This window comes from Mastomys coucha, unplaced genomic scaffold (genome assembly GCF_008632895.1).
Source record: "Mastomys coucha isolate ucsf_1 unplaced genomic scaffold, UCSF_Mcou_1 pScaffold2, whole genome shotgun sequence".
Classification (NCBI taxonomy): Eukaryota; Metazoa; Chordata; class Mammalia; order Rodentia; family Muridae; genus Mastomys; species Mastomys coucha.
This window is the reverse complement of record NW_022196902.1, coordinates 24,243,579-24,267,954: the sequence shown is the minus strand read 5'-3', so window position 1 is coordinate 24,267,954 and position 24,376 is coordinate 24,243,579. Positions and strand designations below refer to the sequence as shown.

General features: G+C 40.1%; 2 protein-coding genes and 1 long non-coding RNA gene across 6 annotated transcripts in view; 2 read left to right on the top strand and 1 right to left on the bottom strand.

Moving 5' to 3' along the window:
* Tpd52l1 (TPD52 like 1) overlaps nt 1–24,376 on the top strand; it is a 107,622-nt gene that overhangs the window by 12,483 nt on the left and 70,763 nt on the right. The gene's annotated exons all lie outside the window — the stretch shown is intronic.
* LOC116097886 lies at nt 1,968–15,740 on the top strand. Its single transcript, XR_004121596.1, has 2 exons — nt 1,968–2,019; nt 15,499–15,740. It is a non-coding gene; the product is annotated as an uncharacterized LOC116097886 (long non-coding RNA).
* Nucleotides 8,175–24,376, bottom strand: part of Hddc2 (HD domain containing 2) — a 128,446-nt gene continuing 112,244 nt past the window's right edge. Inside the window, exon 7 of the mRNA XM_031380726.1 lies at nt 8,175–8,458. The gene's annotated coding sequence lies outside the window, so the exon portion shown is untranslated. The remainder of the gene's footprint in view (nt 8,459–24,376) is intronic.

The following is a 24,376-nucleotide window of genomic DNA, read 5'->3' as shown; positions in this document are numbered from 1 at the left end:
GGATGCTAAAAAACTGTCATATGGATGATGACTGGCCAAGAACCAGACTGATTCCCATTTCTATAATGATTGTAGTCTTCTACAAAGGCAGTAGGATATGGGGAGGGAGGAGGGACTGGGAGCCAGTGTCCGGCTCTGTCATGAGCTTTGCCATCACTCTGATATTGACTTCTTAGGTCCTTTGTTTGCTCACCTATCATGAATCTCTAACCTGAAAAGGTTGGATTGAAAGCCCTTCAAGGTCCTATTAGCCTATCCTTAACAATTGGCTCAATTCCTTCAACACAAGCTGTGTTTTAGATGTATATGTGCATACATCTGTTTCTGGGAGTGGTGGGGGAGAAGATATTACTCCTATTTTCTATGTGACAAATTTCAAACACATGAGATATTTTCTCTATCTAACGTAATCTGTAGAACTTTATCCTGAGTACTGATATTTCTCATTTAATGGATGACTGCATGGTCTCACATTACTGTGATCTATTGAGGGAGTCAGGAAGAAGGAAACTGATGAAAAGAAAATAAAGGTTCTATCACTTCAAGGCACTCTTAAAAGCAAGGAGCATAGGTGTTGTTGTAGATTTGAATTTTCCTCTCCAATTCAGCCATTTCCTCTGTATGCTTTAACTTATCATGTCTCAGTTTGTTCATCTACAAAACAGTGAGCATGGCAGGCTTCCTAGTGGGTTCTGTGAGGAAGGAGCACAGGAACCCAAGAGAAGTCCTTGTGATGGGCTGGACACTGTCACAGCAACGAAAGGAAGGTGATCTCTTATTAATTCCGAATGCAGTGTTCATTGAATAAGTTCTGTGCTGGATCCTAAAGTAGGTATGAGTTAAATATGAATGAACCAAAGCCCTTACTTGATATAAGCCTCACCTCCTCCTTTTTTTTTTAAAAAAAGATTCATTTATTTATGTGTGTGTGTGTGTGTATATATATATATATATATATATATATATATGTATATTTGTATGTGTGTGTGTGTGTGTGTGTGTGTGTGTGTGTGTACTTTGTATGTTTATCTGTACACATTCGACAGTTAAGAGCTGCCATGTAGGTGCTGGATATTGAACTCAGAACCTTTGGAAGAGCAGTGAGTGTTCTTTTCCTCTGAGCCATCTCTCCAGCTTCACCACCTCCATTTTTGTTTTACACATTATGTATTAGTATCCTGTTTTAAATAATATTCTTGCATCAGAAAAATCCTTTGGGTTTTCATACACTACCTACCCCAATGTGAAAAATAACCTTTTGAGTTGAAGGAAAGATGAATAGATTGGAGGTAGAAATAAATACAAATGCTAATGAAGTCCAGACATTTGGCCTGTATGTAAGATTTCTTTTTTAGAACATTACTTTTACTTATTAAGCCCATTGAAATTTGCTCATAAGATCATATTTTTTTTTACATGGTTACTAGTTTGGGTCTTTTATTTTCTAAGATGCTAAAGATATAGAGTGGACATACAAATCAATATTCATCGTTTAGATACATTTTGTGGAAGAATGGGCAAGTTGGGCAAGTTTGCTCACATTATATTGCTTATCTTATAAAAAAAAAGCCAGAGTGGAACAGCAAGAGATGCTCATTGCTTTTCTGCACAGTTCTCATTTCTACTCTCTCCTGACTCAGGCTCACCCAATCACTGTGCTGTCTACTTAGAAAGGTACATGCTCTCTGGGTGGTGGTGGCGCACGCCTTTAATCCCAGCTCATGGGAGGCAGAGGCAGGCAGATTTCTGAGTTCGAGGCCAGCCTGGTCTACAGAGTGAGTTCCAGGACAGCCAGGGATACACAGAGAAACCCTGTCTCGGAAAACCAAAAAAAAAAGAAAAAAAAAAAGAAAAGAAAAAGAAAGAAAGAAAGAAAGAAAAAAGAAAGAAAGAAAGAAAGGTGCATGCTCTTGATGGTAGGACATCCAACATTCTAGTATCTGTTGCTTAGCAGCATGCTGAGGCCTCTGAGTGTTCTGAGAACATCTAATGACAAATTGGGAAGGCAGCTCTGGCTAGGTGAGATACTTCAAATCTAATTATGGTAACATAAACCTTTTAATATGTATGTTTGCACACATAGGTATATGTGTGTGTAGTGTATCACATATGCATATACATTATAAAGCCTTTGACTTCTTTTTTCACTAACGAGTAGTATTTTATATTATATACAATTATGTGTTTGTCTTTCCTCTTGTATAGAAAATAGGCTCAATAAATATAGATAATTGGCAGTTTTCCTTTATTGATATTTCCTCAGTTTATCTAGAACGATTGACTCATGGAATATACTTCTAAAGTGCTTCTAAAATACCCAAAAGGATGAAATGAAAAATGAATGAATGGCCCTTAAAGGGTAGAATCACAAATAATCGTAGTAGATGGGGACAGGATAAGGTTCTTTCAGCTTTTATGAGACATGAATCGTTTAAAACATTATTGTAACTTTTTGTATAAAGAGCTCCTAAAATTAAAGATAATAAATGTTGCTAATGTGATACAATAATATTAAGAGTCTTAAGGGCTGTTAAGATGACTCAGTGGGTAAAGGCACTTGCTACCAAACCTGGTCATCTGATTTTGATCCATGGAAACCAAATGGTAGAAGAAGAGAAAACTCTTAAAAGTTGTCCTTTGACATCTACAGGTATGTACAGCACACACACACACACACACACACACACACACACACACACACACATACACACACATACACACATACTACACACTAAATAAAAACAAATAAACAATACAAGATTAAATACCACAGAAAAAGAGGCACGTACAATACACACATGCATGCACACATACACAAAATAAATAAATAATGTAATAACAAAATTAAACATTCTAGAAAAGGAACTTTCAGGAGGTGTCTAGTGGTACAGACTTTCAATCCAGCTGCTTGTAGGCTCAGGGAGGAGGATGAGGCAGGAGGTTGAGCTATAGAGTGAGTTCAAAATCAGCTTGGGCAACTTGGAAGGATGCTTCTGGAAATAAAAACACAGTTGGCATATTAGATAATTTGCCTAGCATCTACATGGTTCTGGGTTCAATCTTCAGTACTTGACAAAGAAAACAAAAAAGATAAAAGAAAGGAAAAAGAAAAGAAAATTTCAGTATTCTACTATTATTACATGTTCCTGATAGTGAAATCTTGAAGACAATGTAAAAGTTGGGAGTTGGGGTATTAGGATAAACTCTATCCAAAAAAACCTGTGAGGGAGCTATGTAAGCTATGTTAAGAGGTAAATATAGGAAGTGGGGAGAGAAAAATCTGCAAAGAATTTGCCTTTGTGGGAGAAAAAGAAGCAGAGAAGAAGGTCAAGCTGCCTCAAGACTCCAAAGAGAAACCTGGGACAAGAGATGATATGGTAGTCTCCAGGAAACACTCTGTGCAGACTCCGCCTTCCCCTTGTGATGGTAGTAAATTCTGATGTTCACCTGAGGAGTTTTGGGCTTAGAGTCTAAGAGCACAAAAGAAATCACTGGAGTTCTGATGTGTAATTTACTAATAAGGGTACCTCTGCGACCTCTGGTCCTAGGGATGTGTTAATGAATTTTGTGTAGCTGTACTTTCTAGAGAGCAGTTATAAATATTAACCAAGAGTATGAGAAGGACAAGTAAACAGACAGGATGTTTGGCAGGGGACTTTACTGACTTTTGCAGTGTGATTTACTTTTCTGGACATTGTGTAAACCCTTCTTGCTGGTGGGGTACTGCAATCAAAAGGCCTGAGGGGCCAGAGGGAAGCGTGCAAATGCTGAAGAAGCACACCACACTCTCACTTTTCATGACATGTAAGGAGAAGCTGCCTTCTTCCAGAGCTGTGAGCTGAAGCTGTGAGCCACATGTAGGTGTTGCCTTTTCAATGACAGTGGGGTGAAGATGAGTGAGTCCCTCTCTACTAGTAGCAGAGGAGTGTTGAGTGAGTGGCTGTGAGAGCTGGTTAAAGGTAGAAAGAGAGGGGACCTGCCAACTGGATGTGAGACTGTATTCCAGGCACTGGATACAACTTCTTTTTTCAAAAATATTTTTCTTATGTGTATTGGTGTTTTAGCTGCATGCATCTCAGTGTGAGGTTACCAGATTCCATGGAACTAGAGTTACAGAGACTTATGAAGTACCTTAAGGTAACAGGAATCGAACTTGGGTCCTCTGGAAGAGGGGCCAGTGCTCTTAACCACTGAGCCATCTCTCCAGCCCTGGGTATAGCTTCTATACCTGGATATAGCCTTTGCTTCTGGAGTAGATACAGTGGCAGACACCTTAACCTCACTGAAGAATCCTGGGTAGTTAGGTTGCTAAGAGTCCAAGACTGGCTCTCAGAGGTCTTCAACCCTTTTGGTTCTATGGTCTTGGATAAGAGCTATGTAAGTATTGTTATCTAGAACTCTATGTAACCTCCAAGACTCAGCAATCTGGTAGGCAATGGTAATTCCATTTTACACATTCCTATAGAATGTGAGTTACATGTGTGAGAAACACTCAAAATTTACTGTATATGTTTATATAGCACATGATTCCACAAGCATTTATATGATAGAGATTAAGAAGACACGGGATGTCTGGGTGCTCTTTTTAAGTAGTTTATACCAATGACAGTGTTAGAAACTTAGGACAGATAAACGGACAACGTCTCCTTTTTGGGAGAATTTCCAATACAAATAGTTCTTAGAAAATAAAGTCAAGATAAAAAGGGTACTTGGATAGTAATGTTTTATGAGCATAAAGCACACCTCACACCTCAGCGTCTAGGAAGACCAGCTGTGATTAGGGATATACAGAAAGTATACTGCAATACCTAGAAAATTCCAGGCCAGTCTGCTGGGAGCAGGATATGAAAAAGGAACACTGCATCCAGGGCCCAGAAGACTCCAGGATGGGCAGCTGGTGTCAGGGATATGCAAGAGAAACCTTGACAAGGTGATTCCAGAGGTGGGTTTGCAGTGAGAAATGGTAGGCTATAAATATTTGAACCAGACAGACGAAATGTGGCCAGTAAAGCACCTTAAAGAGAGCAGCAGTGTGGTGGCTTTTCCTCTGAGTCACTGAAAGACCTTCAGGGAAGGACTTTGAATAAAACCAATGAATGATGTTTCATTGAGTTGTACAAGATTATAATATTTAAAAAAGTCTGTGAGGTGATTAATATGAAACAATGAAAGAGAGATCATACCCCACACCTCCTGCAAAACTCAATAACTAGCAACTTGGTTGGCGCTGAAATGTTGATTGAATGTAAATGAATGCTGATAGTGATGGAGACTGTGTAACATAAAGCTAAGTAGGCTAAGTAAGTGCTCTTGAGTCTACAAGTACTAGGTTATTGTTTTGGTAAAACCTTAGAGTAATGGAGCAGTTCTCAACCTGTGGGTTGCAACCCATTTGTGGGTCACATATTAGATATTAACATTACAACTAATAACACTTGTAAAATTACAGTTATGAAGTAGCAACAAAATAATTTTTATGGTTGGGGGTCACCACAACATGAGGGACTGTAAAGGGTCACAGCTTTGGGAAAGTTGAGAACTGCTGCATTAGAAAAAGTCTATGAGGAGAAAATAGGAAACATCTCTCAGTCAGTCTCATTGCTGAGGCTGGAGTCAACCTAGCTGTTTTAAATAGGAAGTACTCTGTAACCAAGCCATGCTGAATGGTCTCAGGATCATTGCCCAACTGATTATTTAGATTCCACTTCCATAACCGGTTCTCAGTGCTATTCCACAGAAGTGGGACCCCATGTGGCTGCTGCCATGGCTCTTACAAAGCCGTTAGGATCAGCAAGCCATTGTCTGCAGGGTCTTCCTGGTTCCCAAGTGGCAACTTCTGCCACTGGCTCCAGAACTATGCTGTGTCTTCATGTCAGTACTAGAAACGGACACACACACCTTATCTTTACCCAGCCGCAGAGCATTGATGCCAACATCGCTTTGCTTGGCTGTAGGAAGAGCACACATGGTTGAGGTCTACAAAGTCTATTTAGAAGGCACATAATAGATGGAAATGAAGTCATGGTCCACTCTTTGGATCTGTGAAGACCAGGACTTGGCTGGCCATAGGCACGTCCACACAGAAGGAATCCCAGCTGAAATGCTAAAGGTGCTAATAGGAAATCGGTTGCCAATAATGTACCTGGAACAGTTAGAGTCTTGTTTATATATGACAACAATCTGCTTTTACTTTAGTGCTAATATTTGGCATTTTTGATTTCAGGAGATTTTCATTTACTGTTAGCCCAGTTTGTTTTCTGTTGTTGTGGCAAACACCATGACCAAAAGCAACTTGGGGAGGAAGAGCTTTATTTCATCTTACAGCTGACAGACTTCCCTTCCATCATGAAGGGAAGTCAGGGTAGGAACTCAAGTCACGAACCTGGAGGCAAGGACTGAAACAGAGACCATGGAGAAAGGCTTCTTACAGATTTGCTCCCCATGGCTTGCTCAGCCTGGTTTCTTTCTTTTTAAAATTAATTTATTTATTCTCTCATATATTATATCCCCACCACACTTTCCCCTTCCTTCTCCCCCTCCCCCCACCAAGTCCCTCCCTCCCACCAACCTCTCCTCTTCCCACAATCCACTTCTCTGCTTCCCTTCAGAAAAGGGCAGGCCTTCCTGGGATATCAACCAAATATGGCATATTAGGTTGCAATAAGACTAGAAAGCTCCCCTTATATTAACGCTGGATGAGGCAACCCAGTAGGAGGAAAGGGGGTTCCAAAAGCAGGCAGAAAAGTCAGAGATATCCCCTGCTCACAGTTAGGAATCCCATAAGACCAAGCTACACACTTGTAACATATATGCAAAAGGCCTAGGTCAGAGCCATGCATCAGCCTGCTTTGTTTTGGGTTGTTTTTTTTTTGTTTGTTTGTTTATCTTGGTTTTTCGAGACAGGGTTTCTCTGTGTCACCCTGGCTGTTCTGGAACTCACTCTGTAGACCAGGCTAGCCTTGAACTCAAAAATCCACCTGCCTCTGCCTCCCAAGTGCTGGGATTAAAGGCGTGCGCCGCCACTGCCTGCTGCTTTCTTGTATAACCCTGGACTACCTGTTCAAGGGTGGCACCACAAACAGTCAATCCTCAATCAAGAAGACACATAGAAACCAGAGACTACAAACTAGAAAAGTCCAAGCTTAAGAAGATAGAAATGAATAAAAGAAATGTCTTGGTTCATAAAAGTGTGTTTTGAGGATGTGAGTTTGATCTCCAGGGCCCATGTAAAACGAAGCTGAGCTTGCTGACACACATAATTTCAGCACTGGAGAGGTAGAGACAGGGATCCCTGGGGATAGCTAGACAGGCAACCTAGTCTAGTTGGCAACTTCCAGGCCCACGAAAGCCAATGTGTGAAGAAGTAAAGTGGGGGTTATAGAGACACCTGCCATCTGTAACTGGACGTTGAGCTGTGGTGTCACTTAAGTAGTCTCCCACTGTGGGCTGCACTCTGGTCATAATTTGAACTTTCTGCTAGCTGTGTCTTTGTGGCAGGAGTCAATATGCTTTCTTTGGTTGCTTGATTGGTTGGTTGGTTTGGTGTGTAGGACTCTCCAAATGTAACATATTAAACTTGTTAAAGTTGACCAGCCCTGAGTGAAGTTAATTATTGTTGCTATTTCTCCATTTCTATAGCTCATTTTTTTTCAGTTGATTTCCTAGGTTATACTATTTGAAAACAACACTGAATTAAAGTGGTACATAGGAGTCACCCCCAGAAGTTGTTAGTAGGCAACCCATGAAACAAACACAGTCAGTGTATATCAGTATGGCTGAAAGTATCGGTTGCTTTGGTCTAGCATTTTCTTGTTAAGGAATCAATATGAAACTATGCATCCTTGTTCCCTCCACTCTATACACTAGATTCAGTGTGTCACATGGAATCTTGCTATGATCTTAAATTCAAATTCTATGTTTCCCCCTTTAAGTTCTTCTTTGCAGGCTTTGGATTTTGTTGGTGGTGGCTTTTGCACCATTATTATTTTGTTCAGTCACATGTTTTGATTCTCATTAATATTCTGAGTTGTATTTCCAATTGCATGGATTTATAGAAACAAGCTCCCTTTTGTTGCTTGGATCTGTTGCCTGTGTGTGTGTGTGTGTGTGCATGTGTGTAGAACACCTACATGTAAAAATGAATATATAAAAACAAGTAAAACACATAAGATATATGTAGTTAGTAAAATATATGTAAAAGTGTACATTTAGGCATAGATAGCCTTCTCTGTCTTCTGAGTGCAGCATGAGTATTGGAAGAGCAGAAGTGATGTGCACTGGTAATATACCATCTTCTCTTTGTGCAGCTGATAGGTGTCTTTTGAGGAAACTGATGGGTCTATGGTAGAGGATTTGCTCCAGCTCTGACAGAGCCTGCCAGGTCTTCTGCTTTTCTGGAGAACACTGTCAGTGCAGTTTTGAGATTGCTTCTTTAGATGTCGCAACTCAAACAGACCATCTGTGGGGAAAGAACAGCAAGCAGCTAGTAGCAAATTAAAACAGTCTGAGACCATTTATGGAGTAGATTTATACTCTAAGATTAATAGGAAGTATGACATTTCTTTTCCCTTGCAAATTTCAACCTCATGATCAGTTTGAAATGGCAGCTGAAAGCAGGGGAAGATCAAGTAGCAATGTTACATTCTTGGCATTTCTTCAGTATGTCATATAAGAAAGTGTGTGCACGTGTATGTGGGGGAGTCTCTTTAAAACTCTGGAGACTGCTGGTCATGCTAGTGAAAATGTAGTCACGACTACCCAGGGAGCTGAGGCCAGAGTTACCCTTAGACCCAAGGGTTCTGAGCAACATAGAGAGACTCTATCTCAATCAACAATGACAAAATAAACACATCTCCATATATGTCTGAAGTGGGGAAGTTAAGCTGGTTGTGACCTCTCCCTAGGAAGCTGTTTTTTACTGGGCAGAGCAACTGGCTCAACTCAAAAGAGCTGTGCAGGATTCCTCAAGCCATTCGTGGTCTTGAACTGGTACAGAAGCCTCCCTACTGCCACCCTACCCCAGTGTCCTGATGGAGCTGTGGCAGCTAAGTAAACTGAGGTCTCTCTGTTTTTCACATCTCTCTAGCTCCTGCCTGTTAAAATATGGACTGTGTCTCAGAGATCTAAAAGAATGCTGAGCCAAAAGAGGTGTATTATAATGCTTTTATATAAAATCAGTGATCTTGAACATTAGCTGACCATCTGTGTCACCCACAGAGATTAAAACACATGCATCTTTAAGACTGACCTCAAAGGTTCCAATTCAGTAGGTCAGCAATGATGCTCTTAAAATTGGCTTTAGGTGGATGAGCATTAAAGACTCATGATGGCAAGGCAAACTAAGCTTTCTATAGCTTCCAAAGCTGAGGTTGTTTTGAAGGTTCTATTCTTTATGTTTTCATCTCATATTCCTTGTGACTGCTGAAGAGAGAAAATAAATGAAGGATGAACTTGAACTGACCCCAGAAACTTCTAGGACAGATCCAAATTTCCTTTCCTCCCTCACCAAAACTATCCAGTTATTAGCTGCAGAATTCAAACACAGTAACTAGAAAATAAATTTGGAAGTTTTATAAACATTTTTAGATACAGAAAGGGAACAACAAAATATTTTAATTGTTTTTTATTAAACTAATGAAATTTATTTTAAAATATACAACTCAGTATTAATATTTTTAAGTCATCAAAAATTTATAATAGTTAAATGCCTCTTAAATATAAATGATATCTTTTGAAGCTAAAAGTAATATGCACTCAACCAGTTTTTAAAATCTATTTGAAACATTAAACATGATAGAAGTAGAAAAAAATCTCTTATTAAGTTTTCTATGAAAGGAAATTATGAAAAGTTCCTGATTAGACAGAAACCATTCCATCTCCAAGGGAGAATATGCAGTGTAACTGTGGCTTCATAGAATGACTTGGGTAATGTTCCTTCTATTTGTATTTTGTGGAATAGTTTGAAGAGTATTGGTATTACATCTTCTTTGAAGGCTTGATAGAATTCTCCACTAAATCCATCTGGTCTTGGGCTTTTTTTTTTGTTGGGAGACTACTAATGACTGCTTCTATTTCTCTAGGGGTTATGGGACTATATAGATAGTTTATCTGATATGTTTTAAATTTGGCACCTGGTATCTGTCTAGAAAATTGTCCATTTCATCCAGATTTTCCAATTTTGTTGAGTATAAGCTTTTGTAGTAGGATCTGATGATTTTTCTTTTGAATTTCCTCTGTTTCCATTGTTATGTCTCCCCTTTCATTTCTGATTTTATTAACTTGGATACTGTCTCTGTGCCCTCTGGTTAGTCTAGTTAAGGGTTTATCTATTTGGTTGATTTTCTCAAAGAAACAGCTCCTGGTTTTGTTGATTCTTTGTATAGTTCTTTTTGTTTCTACTAGGTTGACTTAAGCACTGAGCTTGATTATTTCCTGCTGTTTACTCCTCTTGGGTGTGTTTACTTCTTTTTGCTCTAGAGCTCTCAGGTGTACTGTTAAGCGGCTAGTGTATGCTCTCTTTAGTTCCTTTTTGGAGGCACTTAGAGCTATGAGTTTTTCTCTTACCACTGCTTTCATTGTGTCCCATAAGTTTTGATATGAAGTGCCTTCATTTTCAATAAATTCTAAAAAGCCTTTAATTTTTTTCTTTATTTCTTCCTTGGCCAAGTTAACATTGAGTAGAGTGTTGTTCAGCTTCCATGTGTATGTGTGCTTTGCCTTATTTTTGTCGGTAGTTAAGACCTGCCTTAGTCAATGATGATCTGATAGGTTGCATGGGATTATTTCAGTCTTCTTGTATCTGTTGAGGCCTGTTTTGTGACTAATTATATAGTCAATTTTGGAGAAGGTACTATGAGGTGTTGAAAAGACAGTATATTCTTTTGCTTTAGAATGAAATGTTCTATAAATATGTTAGATCCATTCGGTCCATAGCTTGTGATAATTTCACTGTGTCTCTGTTTAGTTTCTGTTTCCATGATCTGTCCATTGCTGATAATGGGGTGTTGAAGTGTCCCACTATTATTGTGTGGAGTGCGATGTGTGCTTTGAGCTTTAGTAAAGTTTCTTTTATGATTGTGGGTGTCCTTGCATTTGGAACATAGATGTTCAGAATTGAGAGTTCTTCTTGGTAGATTTTTCCTTTGACTACTATGAAGTGTCCTTCCTTATCTTTTTTGATAACTTTTGGTTGAAAGTTGCTTTTTTTCAGTGTTATAATGGGTACTGCAGCTTGTTTCTTGGGACCAATTGCTTGGAAAATTGTTTTCCAATCTTTAACTCTGAGGTAGTGTCTGTCTTTGTTACTGAGGTGCGTTTCCTGTATGCAGCAAAGTTCTGGGTTCTGTTCACGAGTATACAGTCTATGTCTTTTTATTGGGAAATTGAGTCCATTAATATTGAGATATTAAGGAAAAGTGATTGTTACTTCCTGTTATTTTTGTTGTTAGAGGTGGAATTATGTTTGTGTGGCTATCTTCTTTTGGGTTTGTTGAAAGATTACTTTCTTGCTTTTTCTAGGATGTAGTTTCCCTCCTTGTGTTGGTGTTTTCCATTTATTATCCTTTGTAGGGCTGGTTTGTGGAAAGATATTGTGTAAATTTGGTTTTGTCATGGAATATCTTGTTTTCTCCATCTATGGTAATTGAGAGTTTTGCTGGAAATAGTAGCCTGGTGTACTGGCTGGTTTTGTGTGTCAACTTGACACAGGCTGGAGTTATCACAGAGAAGGGAGCTTCAGTTGGGGAAGTGCCTCCATGATACCTAGCTGTGGAGCATTTTCTCAATTAGTGATCAAGGGGGTAGGGTTCCTTGTGGGTGGTGCCATCCCTGGGCTGGAAGACTTGGGTTCTATAAGAGAGCAGGCTGAGCAAGCCAGGGGAAGCAAGCCAGTAAAGAATATCCCTTCATGGCCTCTGTGTCAGCTCCTGCTTCCTGACCTGCTTGAGTTCCAGTCCTGTCTACCTCTGGTGATCAACAGCAATGTGGAAGTAAGCTAAATAAACCCTTTCCTCCCTAAACTGCTTCTTGGTCATGATGTTTGTGCAGGAATAGAAACCCTGACTAAGACACCTGGGCTGGCATTTGTGTTCCCTTAGGGTCTGTATGACATCTGCCCAGGATCTTCTAGCTTTCATAGTCTCTGGTGAAAAGTCTGGTGTAATTCAGATAGGTCTGCCTTTATATCTTACTTGACCTTTTTCCCTTACTGCTTTTAATATTCTGTCTTGTTTTCTGCATTTGGTGTTTTGATTATTATGTGACAAGAGGAGTTTCTTTTCTGGTCCAGTCTATTTGGAGTTCTGTAGGCTTCTTGTATGTTCATGGTCATCTCTTTCTTTAGGTTAGGGAAGTTTTCTTCTATAATTTTGTTGAAGATATTTACTGGTCCATTACATTGGGAGTCTTCACTCTCTTCTATACCTATTATCCTTAGGTTTGGTCTTCTCAGTGCTTCCTGGATTTCCTGGATGCTTTGGGTTAGGAGCTTTTTTGCTTTTTGCATTTTCTTTGACTGTTGTGTCAATGTTTTCTATGGTGTCTTCTGCCCCTGAGATTCTCTCTTCTATCTCTTATATTCTGTTGGTGATGCTTGCATCTATGACTCCTGATCTCTTTCCTAGATTTGCTATCTCCAGTGTGGTCTCTCTTTGTGATTTCTTTATTGTTTCTATTTCCATTTTTAGATCCTGGATGATTTTGTTCATTTCTTTCCCCTGTTTGATTTTGTTTTCCTGTAACTCTTTAAGAGATTTTTGTGTTTCCTCTTGAAGGGCTTCTAGCTGTTTACCTGTGTTCTCCTGTATTTCTTTCAGGGAGTTATTTATGTCCTCTATCATCATCATGAGAAGTGTTTATAGATCCAGATCTTGCTTTTCTAGTGTGATGGATTATCCAGGACTTGCTATGGTGGGAGAACTAGGTTCTGATGATGCCAAGTAACCTTAGTTTTTGTTGCTTATGTTCTTATGCTTCCCTCCCACCATCTGTTTATCTCTAGTGCTACCTGCCCTGGCTCTATCTGACTGGGGCCTGTCCTTCCTGTGATCTGGTTGTGTCAGAACACCTCAGACAGAGTTCAGCTGTCTCTAGCATCTTGTGATCCTGATATCTTGGGTGTGTCAGAGCTCCTGGGAGTCAAGCTGCCTCTGGGACCCTGAGATCCTGATGTGGCTAAGCTCCTGTGATACTGTTATCCTGTGATCCTGGGTGTATTAGTGCCCCTGGGAGTGGAGCTTCTTCTGGGTGTTGTGGGACTAGCTATGGAGTTTGCACCCAAGGTCTGTTCAGGGCACCTCTGATCCTGGGTGTGTTAGAGCACCTGGGAGTGTAGCTTCCTCTGGGTATTGTGGGACTGGCTGTGGAGTTTGTGCCCAAGATCTGCTCAGGGCACTAGCCCAGAAGCAGATCCAAAGTTTCAATTACTGCTTCATTAACATAGGGAATAACTTGTGTTTTATGCAGGAAAAACTTTTGGTGGCCATCTTTTCAATGACTCACCAACAGACATGCTAATGTAGATGGGGGAGCTCACAGGGCCTGTCTTATGCTGTGATAAAACACCATAAGCAAAGCAACCTATATAAAAAAGCATTTAATTCGACTTATGGTTTTTGAGAGGGCTAGAGTTCATAATAGAACAGCAAAGAAATAGCTGAGAGTTCACCATTAATGCACATCCTCCAGGCAGAGAGGCCTAACTGGGAATCACACTGGGAGTCTTTTAAAATCCACAAAACCAATCCTCAGTGGCACACCTCCTAATCCTTTCCAAATAGTTCACTGGGCACCAAGTATTCTAATACAATACATGAGTCTATCTATGGGTTCCGTTCTCATTCAAACTACCATAGGGTTCTACCCCTAGATGAATAGCTACAGACAATTAACCACTGCTGGGGGGGGGAGAGAGAGAGAGAGAGAGAGAGAGAGAGAGAGGAAGAGAGAGAGGAGAGAGAGAGAGAGAGAGAAATAGTCTTCCCTGGGACGAGCCCATTAATTGTTTATCCAATACCAAATGCTCATCCCTGAAATTGTATACATATAAGCAACACTAAATGGATTCAGCCAGTTGCATTTGTGTGTGTGTGTATGTGTGTGTGTGTACATATCAATAATAATTATTGATAGGCCATGAATTTGAGATGGAATGTGGGGAGATGTGTAAGGAGTAGGAATGAGGAGAGGAAGGGGTTTATGTAATTATATTTCAGTTTTAAAAAAGCTGTGAACCCCAAAAAGATTTAGCATATTCCTTACCAATAAAGAAAATGCAAGTAATTATTATCTGGACTTACTTCTTCATGTAAAATTGTGGTCTCCAACCCCCCTTTTGCTTGGGAGCGACTCGGCTTCCGTATGCAGCCTCCTGGAAGCTGGGGCTGGACACCCGCTGTGTGGAACCCTGACTGCTGCTCCTTAGATCAAAGACTTAGCAGGTCTCATGTTTATGTTAAAGGTTTACCGGATCTTTCTTTCAAGATCCTCCTCTGGTCTGGTGTTTATGGATTTTCTCGTGTTTATGTTAGATGGGCAAGTTTCGATTTCCTCTGGGTCTGGTTCCTAAGCGTAACTATAAATACTGAGTGAATTTCAGTAAAGCTCTCTCTCTTATCACATCTACCTGGCGTCTGTGTTCTTCCTTGTTAACCGTTTGCCTTCCCAGGACTCAATTAACCCAGTTCATGGATACCCACGGAGGAAGAGAGACCGCGGGCCGGTCCCCTTCATAAAATTGATAATCATCTATTGCTTTCACATATGAATATTTGTATGTGTATTGTATATATATATGCATATATGGTTCAGGAAGGTTGCCTGTGCATCTAAGTATAGACACTAGAGGTAAAGTTTGTGTATGTGTGTGTGTGTAATGTACTATGATAAAGGCTCATATGTAAATATATACACACACACACACACACACACATATGGAGAGAGAGGGAGATAAAGAGAGAGGGAGAGAGAGGAGTGCTTTTCTCTATCATTTTTGAGACAGATTCTCTCAATGAACTTGAAACTCACACTTTGGCTAGACTGTGATCAGCAAGCGCCTGGGATCTAAACTCAGGTATTGATACTAACAGAACAAACCCTTTACCCATGTAGACTCTTGCCATTCCAACCATAGACTAATTACTTCTAGGAAATATACAGCATGATGAATGGTAATTGAGTTACATTTTCTGTTGGCTTATTTAAAGTACATGATATTTCCTGGAAAGTGGATGGAACTGAAGATCATCCTACTATGCAAATACGCAAGATTCAGGAAGATAAATTTTTTTTTTAATCTCCGTAGAGTCCTCCCATGTACAGGGTCCAGATTTAATATACACATGGAGTGTGAATATAGAAATAAAATAGGAAGCTAGGGGGAGGAAGAGGGCTTAAGGAAGTGATGCAGGATGAACAGAAGAGGATAGACAAGGGTGAAAGGAAAGATAAATATGTTCTTATATGTGGAATGTATATTTCAATATGTATTTGTTTGCATGAAAGCAGGAAGAAGACTCTGGGGTAGAGAAAAGGGACCAATGGGCTGGAACAACGCATGGTGATGTGTACGGATTGAAGCCAAGTGCAATTGTGTACCTACAGGAAAATGTCAAGAGATTATTGTGTATGCTGACTTTTTAAAAGTTCCTGATAATTAACAACTTGAAATAGTTACTTGTTTTTACCATAAGATATAATTCAGGATTTATTTGATTGTTAAAATATACAAAACATTTGCCTCAAAAGAGAAATTCCCTCTTCCATGTACTTTATTCATTGGTTTCAGACTATTCTTAGGCTCTGCACATCTCTGGTCACCATGGTTTCGAAGCAGACTTAGAGCTATGACATGCTGTCAACCTGATTTGACACCTAAGGCACAGAGGTGTGCGTTAGTACGAATCACGCTCAGAACCTCCCTCCCTCTCAGCGATACAGGTAATGACACATCCCTAAATGGTTAGCAGGAAGAAGCCGCAACAGAAAAGAAATATGCCTCAGAAAGAGCTGACCAGGTCTGAGCTTTTATAAACATGCAGTCTCTCATTGGAGGCAGAAAAAGATGTCCTCAATCTTTCCTATGCCACAAGGAGCTATGTTTAATTTATAATGTGGAAACGTTTCCTGAAACAGATTCATAATTGTTCTCACTGAAATTTTTAGTCCACCTTCCTCATTCCTTGGTGAGAAAAGAACTCGGACCTATTTCTTTAAGTAAGCCTTCCCCAGCTGCACCCCTGTTCCACATGAAGATCTTCCTCTGTCCTATCAGTGTGGCCTTCTAGGCCTTTCCATCATTTCCTCTGCATGTATTCTGCTCCCAATACTTAATAGCTATAAGCCCCACATCTTTTGTGCCATCCCACTCAACAAGGAGCAGGACTGAATTGAGTCCAGAAACCCAAAAATATAAGAAATGTCACCCTCCTTCCTCCCCATCTCCTCCTTTCCCCCTGCAGCTAATTTTTATTGGTGACACATTTTTCTACCAGAAAGAATTTCAGGAAATCTTTGCCTCCAAATCAAGAGACATTCCTTTCTTCTTGCCTGCCACATTCAAAAGTAAAGATTCTTACAAAGTGTAGGTGCAGAACCCTTAAGTGCCAGAATGAGTAAAAGAGTCAAATTCATTTTCCTCTAAGAGGTAAAGTATAATAGGTGCTGGTCAGTGTATAAAGTAGTATATAATTTAATATTTCTTACAGCTAGTCCACATTTCATAAATATGGCCCCCTTGTCAATGATTGTTCTCAACAAAGTGAGACTGTAACCATTTGTGTAGTTGCTTTCTCTGACATGTCAATGCTAAAAGGTCAGATATGGCAGATAGCAAAAACTGAGGAGAAGAAAATGGTGGTTTCAGTCAAAGGGAATGCAATGCGCACCAAACCTTGGAGATTAGCAGTTGCCCCTTCAGTTCTAAGAGTTAGAATAGGCATGTGGGTGCCTACTACCTGAAATAGTAGAGCTTCTGGTATCTCCAGAGGAAGAAATCCAAGACAGGAGGTACAAGATATCCCACACAACAGGGTAACTGGATTCACTGATACAGTGTACTTGGGTGGGACTAGATACTTACCATAGTTTCAGATCATATGCATTGGGCAAGCTACAGAACAGATCAGCCCTGGAGCCTCTAAGAGATCCCTTGGCTCCTGGGGTCAAGATCTTGGGAGGTTAAAACAATCAAAACTTTCATAGAAAGGAGGATTGCATACTGAACTTCAAGCCAAAACCAATAAGACTGAAGTTCTCTGCCCAAACTGCTTGTGACCTTGATTTCTGCTTTTCTCTCTGGGAGAATGAGCCTTCAGATCATCTACTTTTGGAGACAGAGGTCTTCACTTGGTTGCCAGGACATTTGCAGTACTGTGGGAAGGTCCTTACAGTCATTTGAATCTTCTGTGCCTTCTGTCTTTACCAATGACTTGTACAATGGCTGAAGCCTCTAGTGGCTAGGAATGACAGATGGTTTTAGTTCCCTACTGGAGATGGAACAATTGAAGAGTCTTCATCCTTCATTTTTCCTTCTATACACTGGGTACAATTACTACCCCTGTCATCCCTGCACACACTCAAATTGAATGCAGAGAGTTAGGGAAATGTGTGTCCAAAGACAAAGAGGTCAGGTCACCTGCATGTAGAAAAAGCAGAACTTGGCTCTGTCCTATTCTCTGTGTGCACATCAATTCTTTTTTGTACAAATTGAGGATAATGACACAGCAGCAAGCTTGTCTGAATGTTGCTGCAATCTCTTTTAATATCCTCCACCTGAGCCCCATTGGTCCCAAGAAAATCTCTCTTCCAAACAGCAGTTCCTAATTGGCTGGCATTGTCTGCCTCAGTAATCCTTGGTCTCCCGGGCAGTTCTCAATTAGGTCTGGTGGCTGCCACTGTTCTTCCTACATTTCTACCATTTTGTTTTTAGATTTGGACAGCCTAGTGGGAGCTGGGGTACCATTAATTGCCTTGACATTGTTGATCCTAGGATCCTAATCAGAGGATTCCCAGTATACTGGACTGTCTTAAGGGAAAGAGGGATTTTGGTGCCATCATTGTGGCATTCATTGCAGGCATTGCCAGGGCATGAATAGCTGCTGGTGCTTTGACCCAGGCAGCCACTACAGCAGAGACTGTCAATGCTGTAGTCGCTAAATAGCTGAGGTGCTACAGGTGAAGAAGGTGCTAAATCAACATCTTTATCAAGCCATCCACATTTTACAACATACTGATCTACTGGCAAAAAATGTTGGCCTTTGTTAGGGACATGCCTCTATTGGTATGTGACCCCATGTTTCACTCAATCTGCCTAACCTCTTACCAGGTACTTAACACCACTGAAGCCTGGCAAAAGTTGGCTCAAAATCTTAAAGGTACTTGGTCAGACAAATTCCTTAACTATTCTGTGCTGCTAAGGGAGAACATAAGCAACCTCAATGTGACCAGGGTATCTGTGCTCTCCCTAGATTCTGGGTTCTGGGGAAAGTGTGGGACAATATTAAGAAGCTGTTTGATGCCTCGTGGATAACAACTTATACTACGATGGGAGGAATTGTCATAGTAAAAACTATTTTAAGTGTCTCACACAACATATATCCAGGCAGCGCTCCGTAAGTAAGACAACCCCCGCACCTCCCCTCCCAGATGCTGATGGCTCTCCAAAGTCCTGATTGCAAGTCCCATAAGGAATTGATCAAAACCTGGATGGCAGAGTATGGCTGCCAGCAGCCATGGAGAACTGGGTTCCTGAAAGAAGATCTGGGGATGGGATAGGGCAGATGGACAAGAGAGGAACGAATGAAGCCAAGACAAAGGTTTCTGATCAAGGCTATTTTTTTTTTTAAATTTAACTCTAAATATATAGGGGGAAACCCAGCCCCTTCTTTGATCTGGCTGGATTCTGTTGCTTTGTCTCAGCTGGATTCTGTTGTAAAACAAGCTCTTCAGCAGCTCAGTGGGCAGGCAGTTCTAGGTTCTCAATTCTCAGTTCTCAGATCTCTAACAGGAAGATATAAATGTATCAAAGCCAGATGCCTGGCTCCAGTGTCAGAAGTTTGTTTAGCCAACTCAAGGCTGGGGGAAGGCCATAGCACCACCACATAGGCTTTTTCTCATCTCCCCCTTGCATGACTTGCCTTCAGAATGATGTTTCTTTGAGGGCTGGTAGTCAATGCCGGGTAAGATCCTGGATGAGAGGACAACCTAAGGCAAGCAGTCCTGTATACTGGGAGTTCTCCGAGGTAGTGTCAACAATGTGAAGGCAAAGGCACCCCGGCTCCCACTAGGCTGTCAAAATCTAAAGGCAAAGGGTAGAAATGTAGGAGGAATGGTCTGTTGCCTCTGCATAAATTCCAGGGCTGTGCAGCCACAAAGGCATCAACCTGCAGGAGGACCTAATTGAGAACTGCCTGAGAGACCAAGGATTGCTGATGCAGACAATGCTAGCCAATCAGGTGTCAGGGGCCAGCTTTCTTGTCAGTTCTTATAGAGGCAGTGGAGGGGGAAAAGCTGGAGGGTAAGATTTAGGGTTGCTGTATAATAATAAAAAGTTCACTTATCTAAGTCTAAGCTACAGTTACTTTGCTACTGTAACTAACCTGCCTTCTGTGTTTCTCTGAGGTCAGAAACTACAGTCTCTGGCACTAAGCACCTCATTCTAAAACAGCAGGAGACTAAGTAAAGGGTTAATTACTAGAGCCTTTTCCCTATTGTCCAGATGCCTCTTACTTGTCAGGCTAAGGGAAAGTTTGGAGCAATAAACTTCTATTGAACCAGGAGAAGATAAAAATGCTTGCAGAAGGAAAAACTTTTACAGAAGCAAATATGCATAGACACATACATTCATTTACAAATTCACCCATGCATATTTATACATTTCCATTCAAACCAGTTGGGTCCAACTTGCATGCATTCTTCCAGTTACATACTCACACACACACACATCCATACTTCCATATGCATATAGAGGAAAAGACCAAGCACCAGTGCAGAAAGAACTCACTCATTCTGGATGAAAACTGAGCTCCAATCTTTATTGCATAGAGAAAGAAAAAGCTTCTACCCTTTTAATGCTAAATGAATTAAACTCAGGTTTGTAAGAAGAAAGCTTTGTTCCTTTAATAAGACTAAGCGTGCCTTGTCCTTACCGTAGGACCTGCTCTGTCCCATGGCAAGGAGAAGCCTGCCTGCTCCTTCTGCTCTCTGCAGCACCTTCTTTTTTCCTCTTTCCCTCTGCATTCTTCACATTGATCTCTTAGTTTTTTATGTTACCTGTAGTTTCTAAGTTATTCCACTCAGCATTCTCCTTCTAATCTTGCTCTCCTCCTGCTCTGATGTTACAATATTGCTCCTACTCTCAAAGTCTCTTCTCCCAATGCTGTGCCTTTACTTCTAAAGTTCTTGAGTTCAGTTCTGTATAAAAACTTCTCCTCAGCTCAGTTCCCTTGACCTCCTTGCTTATACATTTTTTCAGAATACATGATTACATGGTAAAAAGTTCATCACAAGTTCATATATAAAATTCAAATCAAAAATTGAAATAGAAGTTTACAACAGAAAATTTTTATATGCATATCCATTAAAAGTAATTATCAGGCTAAACACACCTGTCACAGCTCCACAGATTCACTGAAAATTAAAAACCATAACTAAATTATTCATGAAGCTTTGTATAAATAAACCCAGTCAATATTTTATCTTCTGTCCTAGCACCTATAATAAATCATTAATTCTCTTTTTATGACCTTTGGTTAATTGTTTTACAACCTCTTGGAATGTGCACTATTAGAAACTCTAGTCACTATCTAGAAGCAATTAACTGTTAACACATGGGAGACTAACAGAGTTCTCATTGCAGTTTTGACCATCAGAAAAGATCTAAAAGCAGCCCCACTATAAAAGAGCTTAATAGGCAGGGGAGTCATAGGGCAGCAGGGACAGGATCCTCTCAGCCTCTGAGTGACAGCAGTGGATCAGCAATCCTCTCTGCCCCTTCCCTGCCCCTTCCCATTTTCTCTCCGGTGACTTTCTAAGGTGGGACCAGTCAAGAGGCACAGGCCTCATGAGTCTCAGGAGAGTCACAGGGCTGCAGGGACAGGATCCTCTCAGCTTCTGAGTGACAGCAGTGGATCAGCAAACCTCTCTGCCCCTTCCCTGCAAGTGGACAGCCTGCCTCCAGAGAGTGCTTTAACCCAGGGTCTCACCCATCTGCGCCCTGGATTTACCAGAGGAGAGAAGATCTCCCAGAAGTACTGACCCAGGCTTACACAGGAGGAACAAGCTCTAGTCAGAGAAAGCAAGAACATCTAACACCAGAAATCAGCAGATGGCAAAAGGCAAATGCAAGAATCCTACCAACAGAAACCAAGACTACTTGCCCTCATCAGAACCTAGTACTCCCACCACAGCAAGTCCTGGATATCCCAAAATACCAGAAAGGCAAGATTTGGATCTACAATCATATCTCACAATGGTGCTTGAGGAATTTAAGAAGGACATGAATAACTCCCTTAAAGAAATACAGGAGAACACAGGTAAAGAGTTACAAGCCCTTAAAGAGGAAACAAGAAAATCCCATAAAGACTTACAGGAGATCACGAGTAAACAAGTAGAAGCCCTTAAAGAGGAAACACAAAAATCCCTTAAGGAATTATAGGAAAACACAAACATACAGGTGAAGGAACTGAGCAAAACATCCAGGACCTAAAAATGGAAGTAGAAACAATTAAGAAATCAGAAAGAGAGACAACTCTGAAGTTGGAAATCTTAGGAAAGAAGTCAGAAAACATAGATGCAAGCATCACCAACAGAATACAAGAGATAGAAGAGAAAATCTCAGGAGTAGAAGATACCATAGAAAACATTGACACAACAGTCAAAGAAAATGCAAAATGCAAAAAGATCCTAACCCAAAGCATCCAGGAAATCCAGGACACAATGAGAAGACCAATCCTAAGGATAATAGATATAGAAGAGAGTGAAGACCTCCAACTTAAAGGGCCAGTAAATATCTTCAACAAAATTATAGAAGAAAACTTCCCTAACCTAAAGAAAGAGATGCCCATGAACATACAAGAAGCCTATAGAACTCCAAATAGATTGGACCAGAAAAGAAATTCCTCCCGCCACATAATAGTCAAAACAACAAATGCACAAAACAAAGAAAGAATACTAAAAGAAGTAAGGGAAAAAGGTCAAGTAACATATACAGGCAGGCCTATCAGAATTACACCAGACTTCTCACCAGGGACTATAAAAGATAGAAGATCCTGGATAGATGTCATACAGACCCTAAGAGAACACAAATGTCAGCCCAGACTACTATACCCAGCAAAACTCTCAATCACCAAAGATGGAGAAACCAAAGTATTCCATGACAAAACCAAATTCATGCAATGTATTTCCATAAATCCAGCTCTTCAAAGGGTAATAAATGGAAAACTCCAACACAAGGAGGGGAACTACATCCCTGAAAAAGCAAAAATGTAATCTTCCAACAAAACTAAAAGAAGATAGCCACATGAAAGGATTTCCAACTCTAACAACAAAAATAACAGGAAGCAACAATTACTTTTCCTTAATATCTATTAATATCAGTGGAGTCAATTCCCCAATAAAAAGACAGACTATCAGATTGTGTATGTAAACAAGACCCAACATTTTGTTGCATACAGGAAACCTACCTCAGTGACAAAGACAGACACTACCTCAGAATAAAAGGGTGGAAAACAATTCTTCAAGCCAATGGTCCCAAGAAAAAAGCTGGAGTAGCCATTCTAATATCGAATAAAATTGACTTTCACCCTAAAGTGATCAAAAAGGATAAGGAGAGACACTTCATATTCATCAAAGGTATGATCAACCAAGATGAATTCTCAATTCTGAGCCTCTATGCTCCAAATCAAAGGGCATCTACATTCAAGAAAGAAACTTTACTAAAGCTCAAAGCACACATTACACAGCACACAATAGTAGTGGGAGATTTCAACACCCCACTCTCTGCAATGGACAGATCATGGAAACAGAAACTAAACCAGGACACAGTGAGACTAACAGAAGTTATGAAACAGATGGATTTAACAGATATCTATAGAACTTTTTATCCTAAGCAAAAAGGATATACCTTCTTCTCTGTACCTCATGGTACCTTCTCCAAAATTGACCATATAACTGGTCACCAATCAAGCCTCAATAGATACAAGGAGATTGAAATAATTCCTTGTATCCTATCAGATCACCATGGACTAAGGCTGCTCCTCAATAACAACATAAACAATAGAATGCCCACATACACGTGGAAGCTTAACAACACTCTACTCAATGATAATTTGGTCAAGGAAGAAATAAAGAAAGAAATTAAAGACTTTTCAGAGTTTAATGAAAATGAAGCCACAACATACCCAAACTATGGGACACAATGAAAGAGTGGTAGGAGGAAAACTCATAGCTTGAAGTACCTACAAAAAGAAACTGGACAGAGCATACACCAGCAATTTGACAGCACACCTGAAAGCGCTAGAACAAAAAGAAGCAAATTCACCCAAGAGGAGTCAAAGGCAGGAAATAATCAAACTCAGGGCTGAAATCAACCAAATAGAAACAAAGAGAACTATACAAAGAATCAACCAAACCAGGAGCTGGTTCTTTGAGAATATCAACAAAATAGATAAGCCCTTATCCAGACTAACTAGAGGCCACAGAGATAGTATCCTAATTAACAAGATCAGAAATGAAAAGAGAGACATAAAAACAGACACTGAGGAAATCAAAATCATGAGATCCTACTACAAAAGCCTATACTCAACAAAACTGGAAAACCTGGATGAAATGGACAATTTTCTAGACAGATACCAGGTAACAAAGTTAAATCAAGATCATATCAATGACCTAAACAATCCCATATCTGCTCATGAAATAGAAACAGTCATTAATAGTCTCCCAACCAAAAAAAGCCCAGGACCAGATAGGTTTGTTGCAGAGTTTTATCAAACCTTCAAAGAAGACCTAATTCCAATACTCCTCAAACAATCCCACAAAATAGAAACTGAAGGCACTCTACCCAATTCGTTCTATGAAGCCACAATTACTGTTATTCCTAAAACACACAAAGACCTAATGAAGAAAGAAAACCTCAGACCAATTTCCCTTATGAATATCAATGCAAAAATACTCAATAAAATTCTTGCAAACTGAATCAAAGAACACATCAAAACGATCATCCACCATGATCAAGTAGGCTTCATCCCAGGGATGCTGGGATGGTTCAATATATAGAAATCCATCAATGTAACTCATTACATAAACAAACTCAAAGGAAAAAACCATATGATCATCTCATTATATGCTGAGAAAGCATTTGACAAAATCCAACATCCCTTCATGA